General features: G+C 43.5%; 1 protein-coding gene across 1 annotated transcript in view; it reads right to left on the bottom strand.

The window, feature by feature from the left end:
• SGCD (sarcoglycan delta) overlaps positions 1-21,814 on the bottom strand; it is an 840,821-nt gene extending 819,007 nt beyond the window's left edge. Inside the window, exon 1 of the mRNA XM_064484486.1 lies at positions 21,287-21,814. The gene's annotated coding sequence lies outside the window, so the exon portion shown is untranslated. The remainder of the gene's footprint in view (positions 1-21,286) is intronic.
• Between the last annotated feature and the right edge of the window lie 2,288 nt (positions 21,815-24,102).

Raw genomic sequence — 24,102 nt, 5'->3', positions numbered from 1 at the left:
GAGCTACAAAAAAAGGTCCCGATAAAACTTGTGAACTTTGACGGAAACAAACAAAAGGAATAGAGCTAGTTAAGACGAGCCAGTTTTCAACCGTAAGGAGAGCAACACACCTTGCATACTTACACTTGGTTCTTCAAGAGGCAGTAAGGGCTAGAGGTTAAGGGCACAGGGTTTAGATGTAAAGTAACCTGAGTGCAAATTACAGCACCACTACCCATGTTCTGTGTCATCTTAAGTAAAGACACATTAAAAACACTCTGAGCCTTGTCTTCCTCTTCTGTAAGAAATGGACAGTGATATCCATGTCACAGAGTCATTGTAAGGATTCAATGGAAAGAACAGAAGCAATTCTTGGTTCTCACAAATTAATCCACTCAACAGATATTGATGGCAGGTCTGGTGTCACAGGGCATCAGGTAGGTTCTGGGGATACAGACATCGTCCTTGACCCCTTGGAGGATTTACTCCAGCAGATAAGATAGATAATACTGGTTAAGTAATCTCACAAATAAAATCGTAACTGCATTAAGTATTTTGAAGAAGACATGTATGGTACTACGGTACTATGAGACTGGGGGGTTTGGAAAATAAGAGCTAGCTGGGGGAGTGGTGCATAATGAAGAAGGGGAAATAGCTGTAGTGGAATATAAGTCTGAAACAGGAATAAGTATCAACCAGCTAGGAACAGGAGAAAAACCTCTGAGTAGAAACATGTGTTTGTGTAAGGGGTCCACAGGGAGGTAGACAGTGACGCAGAGCAGGGCACATGCAAGAAATGATAAGGCAGGTCAGGATGCCTTGACTGATAAGAGCTACGGGGAGCATGACTGCAATGAAGCCAAAGTGGCAGCAGGGGCCACACCATGAAGAAACCCGCAGACCATGTTCTAGGAGTAATGGAGAGCCTATGACGGGCTTCAGCATAGATTCATAAGATCCTGTTTGCTTTTCAAAGACATCACTCCAAAAAGGGAACCCTCCTATACTGTTGGTGAGAATGCAGTTTGGTGCAGTCATTATGGAAAACAGTATGGAGATTCCCCAAAAAACTAAAAATAGACTTACCTTCTGATCCAGCAATCCCCTTCCTGGGCATGTATCTAGAGCGAACACTAATTCAAAAAGACATATGCACCCGAATGTTCATAGCTGCACTATTTACAACAGCCAAGACATAGGAACAATCTAAATGCCCATCATCAGATGACTAGATAAAGAAGTTGTGATATATTTATAAATAGAATACTACTCAGCCATAAAAAAAATAAAATAATGCCATTTGTAGCAACATGGATGGATCTAGAGATCATCATTCTACGTGAAGTAAGCCAGAAAGAGAAAGAGAAATACTATATGATATCACTTATATGTGGAATCTAAAAGAAGAAAACAGACACAAAGGAACTGATTTACAAAACAGAAACAGACTCACAAACATAGAGAACAAACTTATGGTTACCAGTGGGGACAGCAGATGTGAAGAGATAAATTGGGAGTTTGAAGTTTGCAGGTATTAACTATTATATGTAAAATAAACAAACTTATACTGTATAGCATAGTGAACTATATCCAATATCTTGTAGTAACCTATAATGAAAAAGAATATGAAAAGAAATAGTTGTATGTATATGTATGACTGAAATATTATGCTGTACACCAGAAATTCACACATTGTAAACTGACTATACTTCAATTTAAAAAAAGAATATATGAAATATTAAAAAAACAAAAAATACTACTACCTGTGCAAAGATTTTAACAGTCATTTCATCAAGAAGACCTACAGGTAGCAAATAAGCCCATGAAAAGATGCTCAACATCATGCATCTTTAGGGAAATGCAAGCCAAAACCAGAGTGAGATTCCACTGAACACCTGCTAGAATGAGTACAATTTAAAAGACACATTGAATGTTGCAAGGACACAGAGACATTAGAGCTCTCACCCACTGCTGGTGGGGACATAAACTGGAACTAGCACATGGGAAAGCAGCTTGGCATTTTCTTAAACAGGTAAACCAGTATCTACTGTATGATCTAGCCATTCAAATTCTAGGCTTTTATCCCGGAGACATAAAAGCACATGTCCACACACAGACACACGCACACAGTAATAAATAAATAAATGCACAGGATAATAAAGATATCACTACAGCTGCTGCATGCCATGTGAGAATACACAATGCAGGGGGTTAGTGAAGAGGGGCAGAACAAATGGGTATTATCCTCCATGAAGTAAGACCCAAATGGTCATTTACACCACGGTTCTGGCAAAGAGATGGAGAAAAGGGGGAGAACAGTGCTTAGTAAATGCTATTTAAATAACTTTTTGTTATTAGTAGTAGTATTGCAGATATTACATGCATTATCTCATTTAATTCTCATAAAATCTCAGTGGAAAAGGCCACTAGTTTCATGAAGTAGTTAGAAAACAAAGTCTTAGAGACATCGTGATTTGCCCAGGGTCAAAGGGCTGGCCGTAGACCTGACTTCTGAGTTATCTGCATCATCACACACAGTCTTGGGACAGTCGGGCTACAGAATAAAGAAATGAAGTTAGTCATGCCTTTTAACAGGTGGCACCAGCTGAGTTAAAAAGGTAACATGAAAAAGGGCGGAACTGTGGCTCTTGTTTAATCAAAAGAATGTTTTCCTTTTTAAAAAATTGTGGAGCTTTGATATAAAATCTGGACCACAAACAAATACAGAGATTTCAAAGTTCCATGGTAACTAGAGAGAGAGGCTGTCAGGGTGTTCAAGCACGTCCATCAAAGACTATAAATAACACATGCATTCACAGCCATTGATAATAAGTCAAGCTCAAAACTGTAGAACTCCTGTTGGCAAATATTTTTACTGTCTGCTCCCCTAAAACTATGCCCCCAGACAGTCTCTTACCATATCATCATTACAAATAAGTAAGTGTATCTATTACTTACTTCTGTGTATATTTAATCGAAACACTTTCTATTTCTATTTACACAGGTGCTAAGCAAATCTAAAATAATCAGTCACGTATGGTTAAAAAAGGAAGAAAAAGAGCAAATCCTAAATATAGAACCTAAAAGGTTTTGTAAGTATTTCGTGGAGGTGTAATCATCTCGCCCCAATTTTTTACACTGTTCACAGGAACACCCTTCCTCCTTTTACCCCAGGAGTTACAAATCCAAATGCCTGCAGAAGCCAATCAGGGACCACAAATACACACAGCAGCCTGGAGGAGTAAGGGCTGCTATGAATTAATGAGCACATACCCTACCTAAAGGGCAGTCAAGTCTTTTTTGTAACACAGACTCTCACACAGAAGCTCTGACTTACATGCAACTTTGGCCAAGGGCCAAAATTAACCCACCAACCACACCCCCACCCCAGTGCTCAGTATTACGTGGAAAAGGATCTCTAACTACTCAAAGACTACTGAGTGCAGTATCTTTTTTAAAATCTATTTTATAATGTAAAGCAGGAAGGGTTTTTAAAGTTCTTATTCTTCAAGAAAACTGCCATTTTAAGATGCTGTTCTATAAATTCAGACTAGAAAGAGAATCTTTAGAGAGAGATGGTTCTTCACACACCAATTAAAAGGGACTAACACCAGTCATTTTTTCCCTCCCAAATTAAATGCAGTCTTTCATGCATTTCTCCAGGGTGGTTTCCTTTTACCACCGAGCAGATACAGCAAAACTATGTGTGGAACATGCCAGATCTATCTCTCTTTAAATAAAGTTTCTGCCCTTTGGGAGGACAAGATGCAGAAGAATGAGTAATGTATTAACTTCCTGTACATTCTGCGAACAGGCCTCCCACACCAAAACTATTATTTATCCAAATCGGGTAAAAATCTTTTCCACTTGCAGTACCTCCGTACATCCATTTTGAACAGATTTGATTACACAAAATCGTTACTAGTGCCCAGATTCTAATTAAAACAATTATGATTTGCTTCATTACTTGCTTTTTTAGGTTCTAGGACTCCTCTCCTTCCCAAAGTTTGCTTAAAAGTCAAAATCATTCTAGAACCTTTAAGTAAAAATATATGTTATTTCTCTCAAACCAACAAGAATGAATCAGTCTCAGAAAGCAGTGATAATGAAAATCACGGTGGATTCAGCAAAAACAATTCATGCCAAATACTTTGAATTGAAATAAGCTTACTAACCTTGCAAAGTGACAGACTTTCTTAATTGTGGAATATATAGGTCTGGGTAAAGACTCTAAAGTATTTCCTGATAAACTTATGAACAAGATGGAAAAAATGTAGGCTAGATTACCAGAAGATTAGGGTAGTAAGTGCATACGAGGTCTACCCCCTGCATACAAAGAACTTCAGTTCATGATTGACATAAAACTGGGAAGGTTAAAGGATGGACAGCATCTCTCAGAGTGTGTCCAACGCTCTATTTTGTTGCCTCTCCTCTTTTGTGCCCACTTCCAATATCTTTTCGTCAAAAAGTAGGGGAAAAATCCTAGAAGGCAGGTATGCTTCTCAAATACGTGAATGTCACATGTTTGATGCACTGAATGAAAATTCTGAGTTTCAAAGTGATCTAAACAGACTAGGGCCAATACCACAAATAAATGCTTGACAAGGATAAACAAGTATTTCTGCATCTGAGTTCATACTAAAATCCATCACCTCATCATAGGACAGAGAAAGAATGTGGCAATTCTTCAGAAGAAACAAAGAATTACAGCTTGATTCCAAGTTCATCTTAGACTGCACAGAGAGAAGGGGGAGCATGTGCTTCAGTGTATGGCACGTCCCCAGGCTCTGATGCTTGCGAGCTGTGTGATCCTAGAACGTAATCTAAGTCTTTCTCCTTTATCAAAGGAGAAGCTTCTCCTTTACCCTTTATCAAATGGCAATAATAATCACCTGTGAAGGAGTAACAAAGACTAAATGACAATTGAATGTATCATATTAGTATCAAAAACACCCATCACTTATTTGAATCACTACCTGCTAGACAGTGCGCTAAGTAATCTACACGCACGATCACATTCATCGGTGTCCTACCATATAGTGTTTGGCACACAGTCAGTTTCTAATAAACCAGAGCTCTCACTATGAACTAGCTGGCCTCCCACCATTAGCTGGGAGGACCAGTCACAAACACTGAATTAGAACATCCCCACCGTTCCTTACTCCAGACACTGGAATTGACAGCTGCCACATAGACTTCTGCGCTTGTGAGGCTGCGTTCCATCACAAGTCAGGTGTATAACTCACAAACTTTTTAAAGTAGAGCTGTTCTTCAGAACTGCTATTTATTTTCTCGGTTTGTGAGGTCTCAAGAAGCACTGCGAGTCCTTTCAATGGATGGTCGCTCGTGCCTTTGGACCTTCACCAGCTTGAGCCACTTTGAAGAATGAATTTAACATGTGTGACAGTGTGACACAGACGATATTGTGTCACAGTGTTCCAAACAGAGCCTCAAAAATGGGTTGAAATTTGAGTGATGTTGTAACAGCACATCAAAATTTAGCTTTATTTGTGGATGAGATGCTACCATGGAACACAATGGGCTACTCTAATTAGGAGAAATTAAACAGATTTACAGACATCTGGAAAAAGGTAACTAGGAATATAGAAGCTCTAAAACCATGACTTAGGATGAATAGCTGAAAGACTATGTTCAGCCTGCAAAGAAGATTAGGGTATGGGAGGCTTGAGAGAAAAAGGACCCTCTCTTCAAACAGGTGAAAGGATTCCCATGGAATCATGAACAGATATAGGATGAAGGTGCTCAGAAGCAGTGACCTAAGAGCAGAGAGAGACCAACAACAGAACCAACCACATTAAGTTACAGAAAGCTCTATATCACTGGAAATGCTCGAGTTTAGGACTGTTACAGAGGAAATGCCTCCCACCTGCAAATTATGTTAGATCACAGGTCTCAAACCAACAGCACACAGCCAAACCAGACGTGTTGAAGCTGGCCCTCCTTAGTATTTTCCTTCTAATATGAGTTATGTGTATTGTCAAACTTGAAAGATATCATTAAAACTCCGTATTTTTAGCTTTGCTAGAAAATCAGAAGACATGGGAATCCTAACACCCATACAATGACAATCGGCTGGAGTCTGACTGAGACAGTCTCCACAATACTCTATGGCTGATGCCACTTGTGTTCATAGCTCCTTGGCATTCCTGAATTAAACAATCTCTGGAGTTTCTGCAACCATCAGGAGTCTAACGCAAACGGAAAGAACACTGGGTGCTGAGGCAGAAGGTCCAGGTATGAGTGCAACTTGACTGAATCTGTGTCCTTGGACAAGCTGCTTGAATTCTCTGATCCTTTTTCTAATCAGGGAATCATCTCATAGGATGGCAGTAAAGGATGATGTGAAATCATTTCCACAAGCAATGTGGAAAATATTATCACCAAACACACGGGATGGTTTGCATATTCATTTCAAGGAAAGAATGATATGGCTTCAAATCCTTTCTTAAAATAAAAACAGATTTGATGCATATTTAAAATACCTGTGTTTTGAAAGAACATAGATGAAATTATATAAGGTCTGATGAAAATAGTAAAAATCTTGCAGTGAACTGTGTGTGTGCTTAAAACCTTTACCCCTGAGATAAATCAAGTTTATCAATTTAATATATTTTATATGTACTTTATAACACTTCACCTACAAGAGTTAACAACTCCACTTCTCGTATATATGGGAAAAGGAAGGTAGGACCTTATGGCAATTTCCAGAAATTTCAAGTTTAAAGACACAGAGAAAATGACACCACCTCTGAGTGACTCATCCTAATTGCTGCATACATCCATGAATTGGATAATAACAAAATTCTCCATTATCTTATACCTGATTAGAGATTGGGGTTGCCAAAGTGTCGTCGGAGCGAGGGTACTAGAAGAAGTAAAGGGCTGGGCTAAAGAGTTAGAACATGGTAGTTACAGAGCGGGATGCTTGAAATTCAGATTAAGGATGTGATGCAGCTGCTGCAGAGGACAACATGTGGTTCTCAAAGTGTGGTCCTCAGATCAGCAGCATGAGCATCACTCCGAACTTGTTCGAAATGCAAATTCACCAGTCTCCACCCCAGATATCCTGAGTCACAACTCTGGGGGCACGTGGAAACCTAGGACTCCGTATTTTACAAAGTCCTCGAGGTGATTCTGATGCATACCAAAATTTGAGAATTGGATTAAAACCCAAACAAAAACATCAAAGGCAGGTTTTTTTTCCAAATATATGGCCTATTCACATTTTTTAATTTTTTTCTTTTTTTAGTAGGAGGAGGTAATTAAGTTTACTTATTTATTTAAATTTTTAATGGAGGTCCTGGGGATTAAACCCAGGATGTCATGCTTGCTAAGCATGCACTCTACCACTGAGCTACCCTCTTCCAAGCTTCTAACAGCCAGCTCATCAGTGAGAGTCCCTCTTTCTGAAAGTCAGCCAGTCAATTCCAGTAACCACACTTCCACAGGTAAAGGGCAGCTAAATCCCTAAACCCTCTGCTCCTGAAAGGCAGGCAGTCCCAGAACTCCACTTACCAGGCCCTTCCCTATCTCACCCTGCTGCCCCCCCACCAGGAAGAAACCACTACCATCACACCTTGCACATTGTTTACATTTCTTTCCTTTAAAAATATAAAAATAAGTTCAGTGTTGCTTGTTTTGAAGCAAAATGCAAAAATGTTGCTATAAATAATATGCCATAAATAATCTAACTTTATTCAATGTTTTGCTATTCACCTCTAGGTGCATGTATGAAGTCATAACTCACTCATTTTCTTTGCCATAAAATTCAGTGCATAAATATTCTACAACTTAATTAATCACTCTCCTATTGACAGACATTTTCGTTATTTGCATTTTCATGCTATTATTAACAATGCTTTTATGAGCATTCTGTTATGTGTCAGCTGAGACACATGTGCAGAATTTCTGGAGGATAAATACACAGCAGTGCAACCGCTGGTTCATAAAGTAAGCCAATGCTTAGTGTCACAAGAAAATGCCCAAGTATATTCCTAAAGGATTGCAGTCCCCAAGCAATGTATTAGAGTTCTCTGCAACAATTCATGTTTTCAGACTTCTTCATCTATTCTAATCTGGCATATATGAGAGCTTGGTGATGTCTCACTTTGCATCTCCCCAATTACTAATGAGGAATGACTTCCCCAATTACAACTGAGTTCCTAATGCACCTTTTCATATGCGTACTGGTTATATGTTCTTTCTTTTCAGGGTAACTCCTGTTGAAGCCCTCTGCCCACTTTTCCATTAGGTTGTTTATCTTTTTCTTATTCTTTTGTAGTAGTTTTTTAATATGTTCTAGTCACAACTTCATCATTTACAAGTTTGCTTTTTTAAAAAATATTTTTGGTGTATGGCTGATCTCTTTCCTTTATATGTTTTTCCAAGAACAAAATATAAAGAAAGGATCTGTAAAGTTACTGATTTCCTTTGAAATGCCTAGTAAAACTGACAAACTTATGATGAGATTGACAAGAAAAAGAGAGAAACAGAGAAGGCAAGAGAGGAAGTTGGAAGACATGGTCCAAAGTAGGTGAGCAGTATAGGATTCAGTGACTGATGAGATACATGCTCTAATCATCTGGTATTTTGTTTCTTTTCTTAAAAAAAAATACACAAATTAGAACATGATCATTATGTCATATTATACAGACAACGTTCAAGATCTTTACTTTTTACCAGTTTATTTTACCCACCATCCCTTCCTCTATATCAGACCTCCCTTCCAGGATTACTTTTCTTTCAAAGTACATTCTTTAGCAGTTTCCTGGGTAAAGCTCTATTTATCTATAAACGTGTTCATTTCTCCTTATTATTAAAAGGGAGACAAGTCTAATTTGACAGCTACTTTCTCTGAGAACTATGAAGATACTCTTTCAGGTCTTCTGTCCTCTAATATTGTCACTGAACAGCCTCCTGTCAATATTAACCGCGGTTCCTTTGTAGGTGATATGACTCTAGTCCCTACGTGCTTCTAAGACCTCTTTTTTTTCTGTATTTGCAACTTCATTACAACATGTCTAGGTACACATTCACTTTTTATTTATCTTGTTTGTACTTTTTACGTCTGAAGATTTATACCATTAGTTTTATTTACTTTTTATTGAAGTACAGTCAGTTACAATGTGTCAATTTCTGGTGTACAGCACAATGTCCCAGTCATGCATCTACATACACATATTCATTTTCATATTCTTTTTCATTAAAGGTTATTATAAGATATTGAATATAATTCCCTGTGCTATACAGAAGAAATTCAGGGTTTATCTATTTTTATAAATAGTGGCTTACACTTGCAAATCTCAAACTCCCAAATTTCTCAGACACGATCTCTTCAAACGTGATGTCTCTTCCATTTTCTCCCTTTCTAAGACTCTGGTTAAACATAAAACAAACTTTTCAGCTTAGCCTTTCTCTCTCTTAACTTCTCTCTCAGATTTTCCATCTCCCTGTCTCTTCTGTGCTGAATTCTGGGGTAATATCTTCCAATCTGCCTTCCTCTAACTTCAGCTGGGACTGTTATGCTGTTTATCAACCCATTAGGTTTATTCTATTAACTCCTTTTTCCCTTTTGAAAAGTTCTTTGTAAAATCTTCCCAGTCATTTCTTACAGTCTTTTGTTGCATGCTCATACTTTAAATAATTTCCTTTTCTTCCTTTAAAGAGTCATATCAATGTACTTTATATTGTGATATGTAATATGTAATCATTCCAGTACTTGAAAAGCTCAGGGGTTTGAGTCTGTTTTCTGTTTTGTTTTCCTTCCTACATCTCTGACTGATGTTGGTTGGTTTCCTGGTATATTTTTTTATCATCTTTGATTGTGGGACCACTGTTCGTATCTTCACTTGTGGGTTTCCTGTAGTTCCAAACAGGTGTGCTTTCCTCTAAAGAGGAATGGTGGTTGCTTTCGCTGGAAGCCAGGAGAGGCTCCCAACCTAAGATTACTTGGTCCCCCTTCCAGGTCCTGATACCATGCAGGAGTCGGGTCCAGCTTCCTCAGCTTCTGGTTGAGAGCTGGCTCACTCAAGGTTGATCCTCAGATACGCTCTATGGGTATTGCACTCAAAACAGTTCTGGTCTTTCTCACTTGCTCCTTGCTCAATACCTCTCATTTGGGTTTCGGTTCCAGGTTTGTGGTTTCCTTTGGGGGCAGTGGTTGAGCATATGGAGGGCTGGAGAGTTCCTTTACTTGCTCCAAGCCTAGCAATACACTGAAACCTAGGTTTATCCATGATCTAGGTGCTTTGCGCTCTTTGGGGTACTCTGGGCCAAGTGAAAGTGTAAAATAATAATTTTTAACTTACTGTTGTAAGAGTTCAGTGTATGTACTCGTGGTCATATAAAAACTGTCTACTTTCCTATCATATGGTGATTTTTTTGATGATGTGTTGGAAATGTCACCCAATTATGCTGCTCTTGGCTGACCACCTCCTTCTCCAAATCCTAGTGGATTCACTGTCTATAACATCCAGTTTAACTCTCAATTATGTGCAATAGTTCACCACTCAATCTGCTCTGGGTAAATACATGCCATCTGTAGGTTTTCCAAGGACAGAAAGCATTGTCCTTGTCTTTTATTCTCTCAAGACCCCAAGTACAAAAAAAAGTCCATGAGCGAAAAACAACGGCTGGTAATTTCATTACGTAAAAAAGTTCATACAGTGGAATAAAGAATAGAATTCTTGTTAAGCCCAAAAGATATACAATTAGAGATCTACTTATTTTGGAAATAATTCATCCCTTTATCACAAGTAAAATCAATGATGGGAAATATAAATACTCAATACCCTTCCTAAAACTACAATTTAAGCTACCTTTGTAAAACTTCCAGGAGGAAGTGGGAAGAGAAATGCTATCATCACTCTCTAAAAGGAAGATGAAATTCTTAATTTTGCATGGAAAAAATTGCATTTGTTCCTGTATGAATCTCTCTCTATTGCATTCTTCAACCAGAAGCATATTGCCTGCTCCAGGTTTCAAAACCAAAACAGACCTAATGATACAAGCACAATTCCTTAGTGAATAAAGTTACAAAGAGCCTAGCTACTCAGGACCAATTTGTAATCAGAGCATCAAGCCATTGGGTACGGAAATGTCAATTCTGGCGCAGCCTTGATGAGCTAAGATTGAACACCCGGGCCAGTTTATCATATTATCCTGACTGCCCTCTTTTGAAGCTGGCAGGCCCAATTTGAGTACAAAAAGGATTTCAGTTTGAATGATCTGCATCAGAAAAAGGACCACCCAGACTGATGTTTTTCATTGCTACTTTTTTTTTTTTAAAGAAATAAGTGCATAGAAAACATCCAATGTAAGTGTTTTCCCCAAACTAAGTGGTCCTGTATAATGTTCTCCACTATGATGTATAAAAATAAAAAGCTAGGAGTTAAGAGTTGCTTTTGTTGTTAAAAATATGTGTCACTCAAAACAATGTATTCACACATTTCAAGCATTTCTCCCTGTATTTTTGTCTTTGACCTCGTGGGGCTAACGCTGGGACAGTCACTCCAGAAGCTTCCTTAAGGTACGCTGGGTAGGGCAGAATTGGCTCTTAGTAATTCTCCATGCTGTTTATTTCATTTTATTTCCATCCAAACAACTGATTTTCAAAATGAAAAACCTGTAACTTTGAGTGCAAAGTAAAACTCCCTCCCTACTTTGGCTGGTAAAGGAATTTCCCAGCTGATAACTTACAACTTGCTTGTTTCAGAAATTTCCCCTGACTTCCCTGCCTACAGATCCGGATGGAGCTGCCTCCGTCTCTTCCGCTGTTTTCAGGAGCCGAACCTGGTGCGTTCACTTTCTAATTAGTTCCCTTATTCAAGTGTCTGTTCCTTCACTGAACATTTATTTCCTGGGTACATTTCTCTGCTTCCTTCAAACTCACTAGGATGACAGGCAAGAGACTTTGAAAAATCCTGGGCTCTGTAAAGGAAAAAATCTATTTTCTTGTACTTTAGAAACAGTCATACACCCTTCTTTAAACCTTCTACAGAAACCTAGCTGAGGTGGCTTAAATAGAGTTTTTTTTTATTTTTATTACAGTCTATAGACTGGCCTTAAAACAGCTTTTTCCTAGGAGTCGACGTGCGCTACTGTACTCCTCTCCGTCAAGGAGCGCTAGCTTCCTTGCTGGTCCTCAAGTGTGAAGCCCATTGTCCTATCTCAGGGCCTTTGCACTTGCTCTCCCTTCTGCATAGAATGATCTTGTAGCAGGTACCTCCTAGACAGCATCCAGCTTAGGTCTCAATAACACACAATTGCTTATCATTCTCAACCTGTTTGGGGTAAGTAAACGCTGTCTCCAGATTCTTCAAGAGCAAGAGGCAATGTCTTCACTTGCCCCATATCTTCTTTCCCCTTCCATCTCCTCCCCCACCTCCCTGCCCACATCCACACACACACACACACACGGCAGGTTAGCTCCAGGGTTTAGATTCTTAATCATTACATTTTAAATGAATCCCAGCACATCCATGTGATGAAATATTATGCAGCTCAGAAAAATAAAGAGGCAGCTCAAAATAAAGTTTTGATAACTAACCTTAAGATGCACCATTTAAATAAAAAAAATAAATAAAAAACAAGGTACAGCCCATCTGTCATCTGTGTGAAAGAGGGAAAAACAGGTGCTTTCTGTCCCATACCTGGCAGGGAAAAAGCAGAAGACTCACGCAACATAGTCGTACTGGAAAAGAGAGAAACGGTGACCTGGGATCAGGGATGGAAGAATGCTTATATATATTTTTTACCAATATTGTACTATTTCGATTTTTACTATTCCTATGCAGTGCAAAACAAATTGAAATTTACCATTAAAAATAAAAATTCTGCTCCCCCCAGTCGCAACAGTCTTCAGTTTCCAGCAAGTGTTCTCTGCACACCAGGAATGGCAAAACCAGGCTCTCATGTGGTGCTGTGTTCATGCCTTGAAACCTAAGAGTAAAGCTCTCTGGGTTGTGAAAGGGTCCAGAGACAGAGAGAGGTACGGGAATAAAGGACAGCCAAACTGGCATCAATGCTTCTTCCATCCTCCAGGATTTCAACCCCAACCATTGGATCAAAAAGTCTGCAGAGGCCCACAGAGGAGTCACAGGGTCACCACCATTCCTGCCCCTCCACGGACCCTTCCAACCATGAGCACCTTCTGCCAAACCCATACACCTCCAATCAATTCTGTCACTCAAATCTCACCCCCACCAAAAAAAAAAAAAAAAATTCTACACTAAGGGAGTGGAAGTCAAGTCCAGGTAAAAAGCAGAAGATATGAGCAATCAGTGACAACAACCTGCTGTCAGACTGAAGCTAAGTAATGGCCCAGAGTCCACAGTAAAAGATGCTTTTACTCCTGGGGAGGACGAACACCCGAAGCCAGGTCTAACGCCAGCTCTGCTACCTACTAGGCTGACATGGGATCTCAGACGAGGGAAAATGGCGTCATCTCCCCAAGCCTCACTTTCTGCATCTCTCAGAGTCTACAGGAACTGATTAGGTCAGCATTTTCCAGGTTGTGTGTTTCACCCCATTTGAGTCACAAAATAAATGTTGTGGGTCATAGCATAATCTTTTTAATGAACTAGGACAGAACAGAAAATATCAAGGGGTATCACCCAAAGTGAAAAAGGGTAAATATTATTTTTTGAAATGTTTGTTTCAGTTACATGCGTGACTATGCTGCGTCTGCATGTGGACGTGTATACAGTGGGTAACAATACAGTGGCATAGGAAATGTCAGTAAATATCCCACAGGAAGACTATGTAGTATTTTTTTTTAAACCTTTGTGCCAGTTGTGTGTGTGCCTATATATTAGGCAAGGATGTAAAATGTGTTTTGTAATGTACATTATAGTCATTTGAAAGTCACAGTACAAGATATTCCCTAAGCTTCTTTCAAGCTCAGAGTTTTCTAAGTCAACTGGAGACAGTATTAGTTAGTGAAGTTTAAAAGTAAGAAAATTCTGGATTTAAAGCCCTATTCTGGGATTTGATACAAGTTAACTTTCCAAGACGCCCTTTCCTTGCCTTTCTCCAAAGACCCTACTTGGAGACCTGGATGACTGGTACCGGGTGAAGGAAGGAGGTGTCCCCTTCCCTCCCGCCATTTTGCACTGCTTCTCAATATTGTCCTGTTCACAATATCACTTATTTATTTATACTTTTCAGCATTATTTGTCATCTCTATGATAATATCATCATTCCCCTAATCATAACTTCGATGTTGGGTTAGCAGGCATCAGAGGGAAGGAAAATCGTGTGAGAACTTAGAACCATGTGGGCACATAGTAGGTCCTCAGTAAATGCAAACATGAGCGTTAGCAGGAGAAACAGCAGTAGGTGGTGGGCTGGTGGCGGTAGTTCTGGCAGTGTTCACCCTTAATGCCTGTCAAAATGCCTCTTTAAAGAAGTATAGGGCCAGATGTTAGGTCCAGGCAGTTCCAGTAGCTCAATGAGATCGCACCCAGGAAGTCTGGCATTTTAAGAGGACCATAGAAAATCCCCAGTTATTTGAAGTCCAAAGGAATTACCTTTTAATAGAGGGATTTATCTGGCACCCACACAAGCTAGAGAAGGGAGCAATTCGTTCTGGTGGGAGGGGTACAAAGACAGGTGCCTCCCCCTTGCACTCAATCTATGAACACCGAATCAAAAATAGCACCAATATCTCAGACTGATTATGGCTGAGAGGTAAAGAGAATTCTTAACTGTGCCACCTTCTTGAATGATCCCAGTCTTGTTACTTTGGGTTGATGTGGCAAATCTTTTGGGAGGCAGGGAAGGTGCTGTGTTGAAATATTTCTACTGCCTTGTCAGCACTGATTATAATGTTTCCAAAGGATCATCCACAATATTTCGCACCGACGATCTGTGTCTTAACTGCCTCCATAATACTGACACCATATGATAAAGATCTGTGTGTTAGCCACGTCAGAGACCACTGAACAGGTTTGTGTGTCTGAGAATGGATTTAGGTTGGTCTATTTTAGTCAGACTCCAAGGCAACCCAGAGGTAGAGAGAAGGGTCTCAAGGTAACTGCTTCTCATCTAGAAAAAGCACGAAGAAGAAAGGAGAGCGTGATCTGAACCACTGCGTTGCCAACATGCCAGGGGCTTGGCAAAGAACTTCTATACATCTCTACCTCTTGACATACCACACTCAAGAACATCAAAGGAGAAGCCCTGTCAAGTCACATTTCCTTGTTTGAAAAGCAGACCAGGAATCCCAGAAACCTACAAGACCTTGCCAACATAGGACCTACCAAGATGCTCTCCCACAAATGTCTCTTGACACTCTGCGTTTGCCTGGATCATTTTGGTCCTGCATCCCTCCTTCTCAGCATCAGCTTTATCTTGGAATTTTGCAGAGTCCAGGCTATAAGCATGGAGAAGGCTTGCAAGTATCCCTTCAAAGCAAATAAGCATCTCACCACTAATGTGTTCATCACTCTCGGCTGTGCATTAAGAGTCCTGGGCGAGCAGCCAAAAACCTCTGTCTCTCACACTGGCTATGGCACTAACTTGCTGGGTGATCTCAGGCAAGTCCCTTGCCTTCTCTGAGCCTGAGTTTTCTCACCTCCTGTACAAGCTGGTAGAATGAGATTATCTCTAACTTTGGTTCTAACTCCAGGAGCCTATTAATTTTTAAAATTTTGGGGCTGAGGAACAAAAGTGCCTTTCTGAGCAACTAATTAAATGTACAGATAAAATCATATTAACTTATAAATCAGAATGTCCCTTCTAATTACATCTGAAGCAACATCATGATGGAACTTGCCCAAAGCTACCAACACAGTTAATCGACAACCACTGATACCGTTACATTCCTCCTCCGTCTGACGAACTGATGCCTCTGGGGGCACATAATACAGAAGGTTTCCAGTTCCAATGCTTGCATGTTTCCCTTTCAGAGTTCAAAGACAATGACCACTTTTTTCTCTGCTACCAAGAAATAGCTCAAAGTTTCAGTTGGTCATTCAAAAGTATTCCGTACGTTTTCCATATGCCACGCACTGTCCTGGGCACTGTGGGTACAACTTCAATTAAGACCAGGTCCGTAATCTCAAAAAGCTTACAAACAGACTGAGGAACACATATAAAAAGAAGTAAATGGACACACACTACAGTTGAAGTGAAGAAACACACTAGAAAGGCATCTAACTTAGCCCTTAAAGAGTCAAGGGTGATTTTCCTAAAGAAGCAGCATCTATGCCAAGACTTTAGAAACAGGGAGAATTTAACCAAGCAAAAGTAACTGGGGATGGATCTGTGAAAACTCTATCCCAACTGCCAGAAAAGGCAAAAACCAGTACTTGGAGGTGATGTAACCACTTAAAAATCATCCCCCCAAATTCAAAAGATTCCCACCCAGAAGTGTTCTACTTGACAATCTAGCAATGGGTTTAATTAAAATACAAACCAGAATACATTTCATATGCAACACTCTGTCTTAATGTATAAAGAAGGAACAGTGAGTCATGTTAATGTAACGGTAAGAGTTGGGAGAATTGAAAAGGACAGATCTGGATCATAAGCCTGGGTCTGTTATTTAGGATCTGGGTGACCTGGGCAAGTTGCTTAACCCCTGGGATGTCAGTTTCATCCTCAGTTAAATGGAGCCTAGTACATGTCGTATGTTTAGCAAATACTAGGTAACGGGTGAGTCCTTACCACACGCCAGGCTCAGCACTCTGGTCCCTGACCGAGGTAAGTCCCAGCAGCAAACACAGAAGGGCCATCTTGTCATTGGCTTCTATGTCCAGGTGAAGAAATGGAGGCTTGGGGACGTTCAATAACCAGGCCAAGGTTATAACAGCAAGCAAGGTGGAAGCAGGCCTTGACCTCAGAGCCCAAGCCCTAACCACTCAGTGTTTCCTCCCACAGTCTACTTCTCTACCGCCAGCCATGCCAGAAAAGTGGGTTTCCCCCACTGAAGTGGGAGAAAAATTCCCAGCATGTTAAAGATGTGGTCATTGTCAATGTAAGTTACTCTTTGGTTTACATTCTATTCACCAATGGCTGTGGTTATTTAAAGCACATGTAACACACAGTTGCCTATCAGCGCTACCTCAGCTCAATTAGCATCCTTGAATAAGAGGTCAGGGTTAAAAGCGACAGATTCAGAACATAAACTTGGACCTGAAAAGAGAAAGATGACAAAACAGTTTGCTGGACAAGATGTCTGGCACCTTTGGCCACTTTTCAATGAAATAGAAGGGGAAAGATGTCCAGGTCACCGAGAAAACAGTTTAAGTGGGCCAGAAGGAGCGTGGGCGTGATGGCAACTTGTTACCTGCAGGAGGAGGCACGGACATATTCTGAGGGAGTCAAAAGCATAATAATGAAGGGAGGAGAGGGGTCCTTCCTACCTGACGGCTAGAACCACTAAATTGGGAGCGTGACACTTTGTCACAGCAGCACGGTGGCCTGGCTCACGGTGTCGTTTTGTGTCAAGTATGAGTACAAACACCAACAGTGATGCATTAAAGGACCCTTTGATGCTTCCTTACAGGCCTTCCAACCTGGCACAGGAAAAAAAAACGAGTGTAACAAACATTACTGTGACAGCTACGCCTCTCAAAGAGCTTTCAAAGTTGCCTCCAGGTTGATCAGCTTGTTTCCTTACCCGTGGTGCCTCAGCATGGGCTGCGGCAGACACAGAGTATACTACTTGTGTGTGTGTGTGTGTGTGTGTGTGTGTGTGTGTGTGTGTGTGTTTTGCTTGAAGCGGGAGGGGCGTGGAGTTCTCCTCTTGAAGCCATTTGAAAGGGATCCACAGCGTCAGATGCCAAGAGCTAAAGAATAACTGGGGCAAATGGTAATATGCAGACACAGACTCAAGGCAGGAACTAAAAATACAGACTTCTGGGCTCTCTGCCCCAAGGTTTGGAATCAGGAAGCCTCTAGTAGGGTCCAGGAACTTGGATTTTGATTTAGATGCTCATGTGACCTTGAGGATGAGCCAAATGTGACAACCACTGATGTCGTGGGGGAGAAGGCTGGACTGAGACTCAAGATAGCAGGGCGCTGTTCCCAGTTCTGACACCTGCTGGTTGTAAGATCTCTGGTAAGTCACTTGTCAGTTTCTTTAGCGGCTTTGCATTTTCCTCAGTTGATAAAGTGGAGAGAGAGAGAGTGCTTGAGAGAGCTCTCCAAGCATCTTTAACTCCACTCATCTAGAATGCAGAGTTAGGATGAGCACGCCTGGGTTCAAATTTCAGCACTGCTGCTTTCCGCTTGCTGGACCGTAGACAACTAATATCATTTCCCTGGGACAAGTAATATAATTTCTCTAAGTCTCAGTTTCCTCAACTAGAAAATGCTGATGATAGTATCAACGCCTAAGGCATAGATTTTTTGAGTGTTAACTAGTCAGTGTATAAAGAATGACCAGGACTGTGCCCTGCCGAGCACCAAATACCTGTTGGTTATTTGGAACACTCCTGACAAGGTCAACCAGAAGAGCTGTCCACTGTCCCCTGAAGCTACTGTGATTAATGAGGTTTGGGGAAAGGTAACCCTGGCTGAGCAATCCTTGGACTTGTCCTTTTATCCAGAGAAATTCACAAGAAATGAGCTTTTCTGGGGAGGACAGAATACCAGGGGGAGGCATTTAACTATGTCTCTTAGGAGGAAACATGGGAACAAATTAGAGAAATGTGTTATACCATCTATACCATGTTTATCAAAGGGTGGCTCAGGGATGCCCTGCTTTAGAATTAACGGGCATTCATTCCAGTAGCACAATCCCATCCCTAATGAATCAAACTCCCAGGGGAGCGGGTCCAGTAATGTGCTTTGCTCAGAAGCTATCCAGGAGATTCTTCCACAAACAGGGGTTAGAGAATCACTGGCAAATACTGGTAATGGAACGACTCTTCCCTCTCATTCTCCAGCCCTTTTTACCCAGGGGAAAAAAAAAAAAACAGCAAAGGCAAATGAACTTATGCATTTGTGCATTTACTAAGAATCTAAACTTCTTACATCCTTGTCATCTCCACTGCAGCTGGGCTCCAAGAGGGTGTCCAATTTCTGCATAATTCACAACTCCGCAGAGAAATGAACACAAACCAAGGGCTGGCTACTTAAGGATGTGGATTATGCCCACTTCCTTGGAATGCCAGTGTGGCTTATAAAAATTAAATACAAAAAGCGAGTACCTCTCACTTCATCTGCCTCCTCTGTTCTCCAGCCTTCCTCTCCTCCCCACCTGACTTCCCTGCCCTGCTCCCATTCCTTTCCCTTTCTTTGTTCACTCTCATCTTTGGATTTCTTTCCCCTCCCTTCCCTTCCTTCCACTTCTCCCTCCCACCCCCCACTCCTCTTATGTTTTGCCCCATCTACCTTGCATCTTTCCTTCTCTCTTTCCCTCTTTCCTTTCACCTCTGTGTACATGTCTCTCTGATTCTTCCCTCCTTCTGCCTCTGTGTCTCTCTGTCAGCCAGCTCCCTCAAGTCAAGAGGCTCACTCTATTTACAAGTTCTTGGCCATCAGCTACCCGTGGGCCCAAGTAAGAAGGATAATTTTGGGAAGAAAGACTAAATGGGGGCTGGAAAGATGCAGCAGCAATTCATGGTGTAGAAACAGCAAGGCTAAACAGCTCTAGTACCCAGAGTCTCCCCTGAAGGAGACGCTGCTGGTCCAAGCGCTAGCAGTGGAGGGTGCTTTTGCATTGTGAGTGTCCATCACTTCATTTCCACAGTACAAACAGCTCACAGGCATGCAGTGGAGTGGCAGCACCAAGGGCATATTGGGAAAGCTTTAGTATCTCAAAATATCCAATCTTCTCAAAGCCAATCAACCATCTCAACATACAAAATCTGAGTGTTTACTCTGTGTGCTGCCTCCAGACACCTCCCCTCCCCACACACCTCCCTTCAGCTGCTCCACCATCTTCCAACCTGACATCCATCTCTAAGCATCTCCTTTACAGACAAGGTTTCTGCCATGGGGTGGGGGACTGTACCTAATCTAGAGATGGGCTAACTGAGGGATGGAGAAGTTACTCGGCCGACTCTGGAAGATACTACTTTGGAGTGCCACCACTTTCAAGGACCAAAATCACCTCACCAAAGGATGGTGCATTCAAAGGAAACTTTTTCAAAGCACTGCCACGCCCTCTCCCAGCTCGCAATTCGAGTCTCTGTGGGTGGGTGGGGAACTTGGTCTCTCTCTAGTCGCTTTCCTCCAGCTCTCAAACTCGACCTGACCCCACACTCACCCCACCCACCCCTACCCCTACCTCTGCTCTTCCATCTGAGTCTTAGGATAAAAGTGCAGGACAAAGGTAAAGAAGAATAAACTTGTGCATTGCACTCCCCAGGTGCTCCTGCAACTCTCCCTCCGCTTGGGAGAGTACAGGGGAGCAAAATGCTGAGGTTTGGCTCGCTGCCCATCCCAGGGAGCTGGAATAACCGCGGCCAGGGACCACGAAGAAGGCCGGGGACCAGCCAAGTCCGCGTCGCCCCAGCTGAATGGCCCCTCAGTTGCCTCCAAGTTGAAACCTCAGTCAGGCACACAATGAAGCCGCTGTTTTCCGACAGGAGGCATTTGGATGCCTCACACACTCACCCCGAATCGGGCCTGAAAGCAGAGAGCGCATTTCCTTACCCATGTTCAGAAGCGCCCCTAGAAGCAGCAGCCTGGGCCCGGGGGGGAGGGAGCGGCTCCCTTCCTCCGCGCCCGGCCACAGGAAGCCCGCGCAGGCCACCTGTTGGACTCTGTCCGGCTGCCCCAGATCTTGCTCCCCCAAACCTGCACCGCGGAGCGGGGCACCCCGGGTACCCTACGCGTCAGCGACAGAAAAATTTCACTCGCGCCTTCTCCTGTGGTTACCTTTCCTGTTCCCAATCACACACATACACACTTCCCTAATATTCGAGCAGCTGCCTCTCTTTAATGAAGCGCGCTTAGCCTCCCCTAGGGCCCGGGCTGCTCACGATCTCCCAGAGCGCCCAGGAGGCTGCGGATCTCCAAGCGCTTACTCCGGGTGCCCGCTTAATGTGCGGGCAACAGAAAAACCCCAAATGGCAGGCTGGTGGGGGAGCAGTCAGTGGTTTGCTCTAGGGAGCTCCCTTTCTCCTTGGGAAACGGAAGAGGTCTCTCTCCTTGGTTTAGAAATGAAGGCGTGTGGGGATGCCCCGAAGGCAATCGGATTGGGAGAACCAATGTTGCGTTTCGCTGCCAAATCCCAGTACAGGTGCAAGGAGTCTCAACTTTCTTTTCTCCCTGCCATCCCTACAAACAACTAACTGGGGGTAAAGGGCGCCACCACGACCGGGCTACTCACCCCTGGGTACGGACACCGCCCCCTCAGGAGACCTCAGCAGACGGGCGCGCGTGGAATCCGCGAAACGCCGTGGAGTCTCGCTCCTCTCCCGGGCCACGCGACGAAGGCTACGCGCTCCAAGCGGGGCAGCCGAGGGCAGTGGATCCCATGGGTGGCGAGTTGGCAGAGGGCACGCCGCCCGGCTGGGGGCGCATCGCTTCCAGGGCTGGCGCAGGCTGAGGCGGGGAGAGGGGCTCCCGGGGAAGTTGGCGGCGCTGGGGGCTGACTTCGGACTTCGCGCTACCTTTGGCTGGAGTGGCCGGGCGCGTCCTCCGGGAGAGACCAGGGGCTCGCCAGCGAACGGGGTCCGGCTGCGGGTAGCCTCCGTTGGCCGCCACCTAGTAAGAGGGCAGCGGCATCGCGCTGCCTGGAACCCCCAGCAGCGGCTGGAGCAAAAAGCGAGCGAGAGCGGCGGGCTGCCTCTTCTCGGGTGCCGGCGCCCCTTGCTCAGAGCCCGGCTCGCCCCAGCCCGCCGCGCCCCTCCTCCTGTCCGTGTCCGTCTCCCCTCGGCTGCTTCACTGGCTCTCGGGGCTCCCGCGGCTGGGCTCGGGCCAGAGGCTGAGCAGAAGGCGGCTGCAGAGCCCGCAGCATGGAGGGCGATCTCGCCGGCTCGGGCTCGGGCTTGGGCTCCGGCAGCGGCAGCCGCGGCCGCCGCCTCCCGCGCGCCCACGTGCCGGAGCCCCGGTGTGCGCGCTCTGGCCACGGGGCTGGAGGGAGGGAGCAAGGGCGAGCCGTGGGTGGGGGTGGCGAGGAGAGCCTGCGCGCCCGCGCAGCCGAGGGGAAGCCGCCGACAGGCTCCCGAGGGCACGGGGCTCCTCGCCTGCAGCTCCGGGAAGACTGGTGTGCAAGGCTCCCCCAGCTCCCCCCTCCCTTTGCAGAGCGGAGGGAGTCTAAGCGAAACCCGGGGCTGGGTGGGGGGTGGCGGGGCGCTCCACTCCACAGAATCAGCCGGGAGCAGCGGCTGGAGGCGGCTACGTGTCTCAGCTGAAGGGACAGGTTCCAAGTATCCTTGAACCCCGTCACGTCTCCCCCGCGAAGAACGGGGTTCAGATACCCGGGGTGAGGGAGTATGCCTGTTTAGGCTTGCCCCGCCTTCTTCCCAGAGTAAGCACTTTTCCCGTTAACCAACAGCCTCCAAAGGGCTTCTCCTTACTGGGAGAAAGGAATTGTCTTGCAAGAGGGGCCTGACAACCTCCAAGCAACTGACACATAATTAGTGAGCACTCACTTTGTGCGATGCCTGGCAAGGTCCTGGTTCATAGCCCTCGCCCCGGTTGGAAGTTGGGTTCGGTTCTCTGCTCTGCGTACCCTTAGGCAGGTCCTCCCTGGGCCCCATCGCTCCAACGATAAAATGAGGTTCCTTCCTGATAGGAGTAAGAAAGACAAAACAAACATAAGCGAGAATTTTAAAATTAGAAAAACTTCAAAACATGGGTAAGAGTTCAGTGCTGAGAAGCATGATTCAAGTAAGTAAAATTATCACAGGAAAATTGAAAATGAGATCTCTAAGGAAACTTAGAAACTAGCAGTATATGCACGTGACTGGGCACAGGTGCAGTCACTTAGAATTCTAAGTCTCCAATCTTCTCATTATCTTAATGGGGAAATAGAGGCTCAGAGAAGACAAATTGGCCTGTCCAAGGTCACACACATCTGATTTGGTTCGACACATCGGGTTTTGGTTAGTCTGGTCTCCTACTGCCAAACCTGTGCTTTTTCTGCCACACACCAGTCAGCACACAAATTATGCTCTCGGTGGTGGTGTGCTGAGACACAGCAAAAATGAAGAGTCATTCTTTCTGAGGTTCCCCCCTCCCCCCCCAAAAAAAGCTTCATGAAAGAAGAGGAATTTAAGCTAAATCCTACAGAGTAGGCAAGATTCAGGTATCTGGAAAAATGAGATCATTCAAGGGGAGGGAGGAGGTCAATAAAAGATGAAGAAGGACATGTTATAGCAGGAGCAAAGAGCTTGCCTAGGTGATGGGGAGCCACCGAAGGGTTTTAAACAGTGAAAGAAAATAATGAAAGCTTCATTTTAGGATGATCAATATGTCCCTGTACAGGATGGATTAGCAGGGGAAGAGATGAGGGAGGGGAAAGGAAGAAAGAAAAGCACTTGCAGGCAGAGAAAACCAGTAGGAGGGCAAGGCAGCTATCCAGGTGCAGGTGATGGAAGCCTGATGAAATGCGGTGGCAGGTAAAGGTGAAATAAAGGAAACTCTTCCTGACCTTGCTCTTAAAAGCCTGTTTTACAGGAAGTACTCTGCTGTAAATTGCAGGGGACACTATATGGAAAGGCACATGTGCTTGAGACATAATGGGAAACTGGGGGCTAACACTCAGACAACAGTGGAGCTTTTCACAATAACAAATCTGAAGCTTATTTGGCCCCTTGGTTTCAACACCCAACACCTGGGAGCTGGACAGCAACAGACTTTAGTGAAGAATGGGCTTAAGTTAGGATTTCTATCCATCTACCAAAGGCAAAAACCAGAAAAGGAAGGGAAAATCTTGTATTCTTCTATTCCTTGGAGGCTCTTGAAGTCACAAATGAATGCTTCAAGGGCTTCCTCGGGTTCTTCCACTGGAAACTGTGTTTCTGTCTAACACACTATCTCCTTATTTGGACCAGCAGCAAGGGCATCACCAGGGAGCTTGCCAGAAAGACAGAGTCAAGTCCCATTGTACACCGATTGAATCAGAATCTTCATCTTAACAAGATTCATAGGTAATTCATCTGCAGCAGTAAATTTGAGAATTATTTCTCTATCTGGTCA

This window comes from Camelus dromedarius, chromosome 3, assembly GCF_036321535.1.
Source record: "Camelus dromedarius isolate mCamDro1 chromosome 3, mCamDro1.pat, whole genome shotgun sequence".
In the NCBI taxonomy this organism is placed as follows: Eukaryota; Metazoa; Chordata; class Mammalia; order Artiodactyla; family Camelidae; genus Camelus; species Camelus dromedarius.
The sequence above is the reverse complement of the archived record's forward strand: the minus strand, read 5'-3'. Positions and strand labels throughout refer to the sequence as shown.